This window comes from Panthera pardus, unplaced genomic scaffold, assembly GCF_024362965.1.
Source record: "Panthera pardus isolate Hobbes unplaced genomic scaffold, ASM2436296v1 HiC_scaffold_15, whole genome shotgun sequence".
NCBI lineage: Eukaryota > Metazoa > Chordata > Mammalia > Carnivora > Felidae > Panthera > Panthera pardus.
The window spans coordinates 65,544,464-65,552,756 of NW_026526710.1; the positions used below are offsets into that span (position 1 = coordinate 65,544,464).

General features: G+C 35.8%; 1 pseudogene; it reads right to left on the reverse strand.

Annotated features, from left to right (window-relative positions):
• Nucleotides 1–2,095: 2,095 nt before the first annotated feature.
• Nucleotides 2,096–6,618, reverse strand: LOC109275593 (AP-3 complex subunit sigma-1-like; annotated as a pseudogene).
• Nucleotides 6,619–8,293: the final 1,675 nt, after the last annotated feature.

The following is an 8,293-nucleotide window of genomic DNA, read 5'->3' on the forward strand; positions in this document are numbered from 1 at the left end:
AATAGGTAGGTACTCGGTAGTGGAGTTGCTGGATCTTCTGGTGTTTCTATTTCTAACTTTTTGAGGAATCTCAATACTGTTTTAAAAAAAGGCAAAGATAATAAGTGGTGAGGATGTGCCATCCACTTCTTATCTTTTTCTATTTGATAATCATCATTTGACAAGTGTAAAGTGATATCTCATTGTGGCTTGGATTTGTATTTCCCTGATGATTAGGGATGTTGTGCATAATTTCACATGCCTTCTGGCCATCTGCATGTCATCTTTGGAAAAAAATGTCTATTCAGATGCATTTTTAAATCAGTTTTTGTTTTATTTTTGGGCTGTATGAGTTTTTAAAATATATTTTGGATATTAATAAACTTGTAATTTGCAGATACTATCTCCCGTTGAGAAGGTTGCCTCTTTTTTTGTTAGCTGTTGATAGTTTCCTTTGCTGTGCAGAAATTTTTTTTTTGTTTTTGTTTGTTTGGTTTTTTTTTTTTTTTAGCTTGGTATAGTTGTACTTGTTTGTTTTTACTTTTGTTTTCCTTACCTTTAGAGACAGATCCAAGGAAAATCACTAAGATCAAATTGCTTACAGCTTATGTTTTCTTCCAGGAGTTTACTGGTTTTAAGTCCTACATTCAAGCCTTTAATCCATTTTAAATTACAATGGTCCAGTTTCATTCTTGTGCACATAACTGTCAAATTTTCTGAAAACCATTTATTGAAAATATTATCCTTTCCCCCTTGTATATTCTTGGCTTCCTTGTCATTAATTAATTGACCATATATGCATGGATTTATTGCTGGGCTGTATATTCTTTTGCACTGATCTATGTGTCTGCTTTTGTGCCATACCATCCTGTTTTAATTACCATAGCTTTATGGTGTAGTTTGAAATCAAGGAGCATGATACCACTCGCTTTGCTCTTAAGATTGTTTTGCTATTCAGGATATTTTATGGTTTCATATAAATTTTAGAATTATTTCTCTGAAAAATGCTACTGGAATTTTGATAGAGATTGTATGGAATCTTTTGATTGCTTTGAATAATATAGATATTTTAACAATATTCTTTAATCCATGAGCTTGATGGATTATTTATTTGTGTCTTCAATTTCCTTTACCAGTATCTTAAAGTTTTCAATGTACAGACCTTTCACCCTCTGGGTTAAATTTGTTCCTAGGAATTTTATTCTTTTGATGAAGTTGTAAGTGGGATTGTTTTCTTGATTTTTCTGATAGTTTATTGTATATAGAAGTGCAATGGATTTTTGTATATATTTTTTAACAGTGATAAAATATACCTTATTAGCTGAGTCAGAGGGTCATGAAAAAGTTATTGCTAAAGTGTAGGTATCAGACAAACAGAGGTACTTTAGAAGTCCTGTTACTGGGGCACCTGCGTGGCTCAATTGGTTAAGCATCAACTCTTGATCTCGGCTCATGTCATGATCTCATGCTTTGTGAGTTTGAGCCCCACATTGGGCTGTACACTGGTGGTGAAGAGCCTGCTTTGAATTGTCTCTCCCTTTCTCTGCCCCTCCCCTGCTCACACTTTGTGTGTGTGTGTCTCTCTCTCAAAATAAGTAAACTTAAAAAAAAAAAAAAAAAGAAGTCCAGTTACCTTTTTAACTGCAGTTTATTTAAACTAAGAGAGAAGTTCCTTTTTAACTGGAGTTTATTTAAACTAAGAAAGTTCCTAATGTTTTCATGCAGTACATACTCAGTTCTTTAAAAATTGTGACAAATAGCAGAAAGAATTATGGAATGCTACACTTGTGATCCATACAAAATACCAACATTTTGGATTGTACATAATTTAAAGGAATGTCTCAAACACTTATTGAAATATTTTAGTAGCCAATCCATAGAAGCATGCCTTAGGTGGGCATAGGAATGCAGTTTAGAAAAGAGAAATATAACATTGGAGCAATGCAATTTCAAAATCACTGAGCAGGAAAAGCTTCCATACTGATTTTATACAACCTCTATGATAGTACCCTGACTTAAATCCAAGAACAAAAGTTGAGACTCTCTTCCTCTATTTTTGGTAAACAACTGCATGGTAAAGCTAAATGACTTTTCTGACTTTACTTGGGAGTGGCCTTTAAAATTTTTTATTTAAAGAGGGCAGATTTGGCATTTCTATACTGATGTCACCAATTATAATATTTCTTGGGATATCAGGAAGATTCATATTCTTTACAGCTAATAGAGCATGGGCTGGAGCCCCCTCTAAGCCAGCTTCATGTTTCTCCAGTTTATTTTGTGTATCATTTGGTGTAAGAGCCTCATTCATATTGGTGTCTAGTACCATTCCCCCATCACCACTTCTTCGAGAATATTGTGAACCTCATCTACAATAGAAAATTAAATCCAGTTCACAGGCATTTTCAAAGCACGTGTCTCATGTTTCCATGAATCATTGAAGTAGATCTAAAATGCCAAGTTCACTTGCTGAAGAATCCACCCAGAAGACAAAATATAATGTTACATAATGCCTAAAAATCAGTTTGTTGTCAGAGTCTCCAATTAACAGTCCTTTTTCTAGGAAATTACAAACATTTCATCTCTATTAGATACCAAATGGAATGTCTCCCTGATGCTTTGTTATTGTGAATAACAAGTTGAGCTGATAGAACTTGGAGAGATGCAGTTTCCCATGGTTGTTGAAGACAAGCATCACTTTGATGATGACTGGGTGGGTGCTGGGGGCCAGGATGGGGGTGGGCGTACAAGTCTCACCCAGGGATCTCACCAGTGATCCTTCCCTACCTATTGTATATTAATTTTGTATCCTGAAGCTTTACTGAATTTATTTATTAGTCCTAATCGTTTTTAGTGGAGCCTAGGGTTTTTTATGTATTCTGTCCTGTCATCTACAAATAGTGACAGTGTTACTTCTTCCTTTAAATTTGTGTGCCTTCTGTTTCTTGTCTAATTTCTGTGGCTAGGATCTCCAATATTATGTGGTGACAGTGGGCATCCTTTTCTTTTTCATGATCTTAGACGAAAGGCTTTCAGTTTTTCACCATTGAGTATGATATTAGCTGTAGGTTTGTCATGTATGGCCTTTGTCATGTTGTGGCACATCCCCTCTATACCTTTTTTGAGAGTTTTTATCATAAAAGGATGTTGGATTTTGTCAAATGCACTTTTTTTGGCATCTATTGAAATGATCTTATTTTTAGCTTTCATTTTGTTACTTTGGTGTATTATGCTGATTGATATGCAAATGTTGAACCATCTTTGCATCCCTGGAATAAATCCTATGTGATCATGGTGTAGGTTCCTTTTAATGTGTTGCTGAATTCATTTTGTTAATGTTTGGTTGAGGACTTTTGCTTCTGCATTTATCAGAGATAGTAGCCTATAATTTTCTTGTGGTATTGTCCGTTTTTGGTGTTAGGTTAACACTTGCCTTATAAAATGAATTTTGAAACTACCCTTCAATTTTTTTTGGAGAAGTTTGAGAAGGATAAGTGTTAAATCTTCTTTGAATGTTTGGTAGAATTCACCAGTGAAGCTGTCTGGTCCTAGAGTTCTGTTTGTTTGGAGATTGTTGATTACTGATTCAATGTCCTTACTAATAATTGGTCTATTCAGATTTTCTATTTCTTCATGATTCAGTCTTGGAACATTGTAAGTTTCTAGGAATTTATTCATTTCTTCTCAGTTGTTCAACTTGTTGGCATATAATTGTTCATAGTAGTTTCTTATTTTTTGTATTTCTGTTGTGAATTCTCTGATTTATTTTTCTTTTGAGACTTGTTTTCCCTTGGTGAGTCTAGCTAAAGGTTTGCCAATTTTGTCCATTCAAAGAACTTCATTGATCTTCTCTATTGTATTTTTAGTCTGTTTTCTCTCTGATCTTTATTACTCTTTGGGCTTCATTCTTTTTCTAGTTTCTTTAAGATGATTCCGTATTGATTTTCTGTCTGGGTGATCTACCCACTGATGCAAGTGGGATGTTAAAGTCCCTGCTATTATTGTGTTGTTATCAGTATTTCTCTGAGGTCTGTTAATATTTGCTTTTTATATGTTTTTGTGCTCCTATGTGGAATGAATATTTATAATGTTTATGCACATTATATCTTCTTGCTAGATTGAACCTTTTAACATTATGTAGTGCAAATCTGTCTTTTTTTAATTTTTGAGTCTTTTATTTAAAGTCTATTTTGTCCAATATGTATATAGCCACACTAGCTTTCTCATTTCCATTTTCTTGGAATATCTTTTTCCATCCCTATGCTTTTAGTCTGCCTATGTCCGTCTAAAGCAAGTCTCTTGTAGTTATTATATAGATGTGTCTTGTTACCCATTCAGCCACTCTTGCTTTGATTGGAGAATATAATCTATTTACATTTAAAGTGATTATTAAAAGATAAGTACTTATTTCCATTTTGTTAGTTGTTTTCTTGCTGCTTTTATTGCTCCTCTATGTTCCTTATTTCTCTCCTCCCTTGTGGTTTGATGACTTTTTTAGTGTTATGTAATTAATTTTCTCACTTTTATATGTGTGTATTTTATTTTTTTGCTTGGTGGTTACTGTGAGGTTTATATATCATTCTATGTATAATAGTCTATTTTAAGTTTATAGCAATTTAAACTTGAACATATTCCAAAACCAAATTTTTATTCTCTTTCCCCATGTTCTATGTTTTTGATGTCACATTTTACACCTTTTTATTTTATGTATCCTTTAACTGATTATTGTGGTTTTAGTTCATCTTAAAACTAGCTTTATAACTGATTATCCTTTACTGCCTTTACTATGTTTATCGTTTCCAATGAGATTTTTACTTTTGTATGTTTTCTTGTTAATAATTCCATTTCTTTTCAACTTAAGCCCTAAAACGTGTGTTGTAAAGCCAGTTTAGTAGTGATAAACTCCTTTAAATATTGTGTGTTTGGAAAACGCTTTATTTCTCCTTCAATTCTGAATGATAAACTTACTGGGTAGAATATTTTTGGTTGGAAGTTTTTTTCCTTTCAACATTTTGTATATGTCCTGTCACTCCTAGCCTACAAAGTTTCTGGTGAGAAATTGTCTGATAGTCTTAGGGGTTTCCCTTGTATATAACAATTTGTTTTTCTCATGCTTTTACAATTGTCTCTTTAACTTTGGACTTTTTAATTATAATGTGTCTTGATGTGGTTCTCTTTGGATTCATCTATTGGAATTCTCTGGGCTTCCTGCATCTTGAAGTCTGTTTCCTTCCTAGGTTAGGGAAGTTTTTAGCCATTATTTCTTTAAACAAGTCTTCTGTCTCTTGCTCTTCTCCCTCTGGGGCATTTTCTTAAACATTCTTTTTCCTTTCTATTGCTCTGTCTGGGTGAGTTCAGTTGCCTTGTCTAACAGCTCACTGATTGATTTCTTTTTTTCTGCTTTTGAACTGATTTTTTTCTGCTTTTGAACCCTTCTAGTGTATTTTCAGTTCAGTTATTGTATTTTTCAGCTCTGTGATGTCTCTGTGGTACTTTCTTGCATTTTCTCTTTGCTAAAGTTCTCAATGTGTTCATCGGTTCTTTTCCCAAGGTCAGTGAGCATCTTTATGACTGTTACTTTGAATTCTTTATCAGGCTGATTATTTTTGTATGATTAAGGTCTTTTTGAGGTTTTATTTTATTCTTTCATTTGGAATATATTTCTCTTTCCTCATTTTGTCTGACTCTTGGTGTTTGTTTCTATGTGTAAGGTGAGGCAGCTACCTCTGTCTTGAGGAATAGCCTCGTGTAGATGATGAAATTTCTCATTCACCCTTTCCTTGCTCTTTGTTGTCTCTCTTTGTGATTGTCTAAACTTTTTGATTTATTTTTGATATAGCCTCATTGTTGAAGGTGTGCTGAGACCTGTCCCAAATGACCATTTGGGAGTGGAGAATCTTATGTAGCACCTACTTTCAGGCTGATTGGAAACCAAACCCTCAAGCAGCAGCTTTTAAAGTATTGCAAACATATACCATCCAATGGGGCCACAATTTAAAACCCTACTGACTTCCAGATCAGGAGATCTGGAGATGTAACAGTTGTAAACACAGTTGTAAAAATCTGGGCTCCAGTCAAGTGTAGAAAAACTCTTTCTGCAAGGTCTCATCTCTCACTGTAGCAAGGCCAAAAGGGTATATGCAAAAACTGTGTCTCTCTGATTATCTTTCCTGGGAGAACTTCCCTTAGCCTCTGGATGTGTGGGGAACCTGAAGCCTGTCCCTCAGGCTGAAGTTCCAGGCTAAGTACATAAGCTTTTCACAGGAAGACTGGGGTTGCTTTAAGTCCACTGTCTGTGTAATGCCCTAGGTATGGCGGCCTGCCAAGAATAGTCTTTCCCATTGTTTCCTCTGAAGCTTAAGAATGCCAGCCGTCTTGGCCAGGCAATCAAGAATATCCCTTGTGTGGACTGTGCATGTCTTCTGGCTTTAGGTAGAAGTAGAGGCACAGGGCACACTCACTGGCTTCAGAAAGGCAGTGGGAAAATGTTTTGATGTTGTTCTTCTGTGCTCTTCAGGAATGCAGCGAAAGACTGCCTTGTCTTTGTGCACGCATCAGCTTTAGGCTGAGGGTAGAAGAATCCCATGATTGCTTCCACTCACCAGTCCAAGCCAGGGAGCAGCGGATGTTACAATTTCCCATGCTTGTTGACGTTAGGCAGGGAGCGAGAAAATGCCATGATAGTTCATGCCTACCTGCCCCAGCCAGAAAGCAAGAGAGTGCTGCAACTACACATGCTCTATGGCTTCAGTGAGGCAACAGGATAGTTCTGTGAATGCCTGCTCCTCCTGTCTTAGCAAGATGGCAGGAAGTGCCATGTCCAAGATAGCTTACCAGTGCTCTGTGCTAGCAGCAAAATTGATACCTGCCAGTGCCTCCATCTCTGGGGATAATTTCAACTGTATCCCATTCCTCCAGTAGATGGTTTTATGTTGGCAAATACATTTTATTACTTTTTTTTTTTTTTTTTTTTTTTTTTTTTTTTTTTTTTACATACAGCCTACCACTTTTCAAATTACTGTTTTTTTCCTCTGGAGTTGGGGGCAGTTGAGACTGCATGCAAACCCTTCAAAACAGGAATCTGTTTCCTTTGACACTTTGGGACCTCTGGACATCAGTCCTGTTGATTTTCTAAGCTAGATGTTTTAGGGGGCTCATCTTTCTTGTGCATATCCCAGGGGTTGGGGTGCTTTGTATGGGGCATGAATACCTTGCTGTTCCAGGAGAAATACCAGACTGTTGAGATTCTTGCCCATTGTGTGTTGCCACACTGGGGAATGGGAGTTTTGGTGACACTCTCTCTCTCTTTCCTACCAGTCTCAATGTGGTCTTTTTGTTTTGGAGAAGCAGTTGATTTAGTTTTCAGATCTTTTTCAGAGGGAAATTATCCATATGCAGCTAAGGATTTGGTGGGTCTGTGGGAGGAGATGATTTCAGGATACTCCTACGCTGCCATCTTCTGGATAGTATTTTGGTTATGGGGTGACAGCTGACTGATGTGGATGCTGGCATTGCCTCTCTGATGGTGAAATAGTTGACCCATCAGGCTGTTATACAATATTAGTTTATGTAACTGCAATATTTGTTTCCACCTCTGCACAGCAAGTCAGAGTCCTTATTTGTTTACAAAGCTTCTAAGGCTTAAAGTATAGAAAAGAAAAAGGAAAGAAAAGTACAATTGAGGTCAAATAGACTTCTATCAATGTCTTGGGAGAAAACATCTGGAGTCTTAACTCTAATGCTTACGATTTAAAAGAGTAACTTGCTGAAAAATAGTCAGTAAAAATAATGCCTATGCATACTTGGAATTTTTTTTTCCTCTTAATGGCATGATGCATTGCCACTCGTACTGTTTAGTCTCTTCAAATACCAGTCTATCAAATAGTAACTTGAAAGTAAACTTCTCAATTGGGTAGCATCAAAAGGCTAATTCTTTTCCAAAATTTGCTGAATCTAAATAAGATAGTAGCAGTGTTTTGAGGAAAATACAGGTAATATTGAGGACAGATCTCTTTAGAGAAAAAATAGGCTAAAATGAAAGCTTTGGAGTTTCAGAAGGGAAAAAAAGAGCTGCAAAGAAAAAATGTCAGTCATGATGATACTTCAGTTTCTAAATCTGTATATACTTATTTTTAAAAATTTGACCCTTTATTACTGAGTTTTATGAAGTTTGATAAATACAAAAGATTGTGTAAATGCCCTCAAATTAAGATACCCAAGCATTCCTCATCCCCCCAAATTCTCTCCTTTCTTCCCTTTTGTAGTAAAACATTCCCTGCAGTCAGACCCTGGGCAAACACCTCTCTGTTCTCTACCT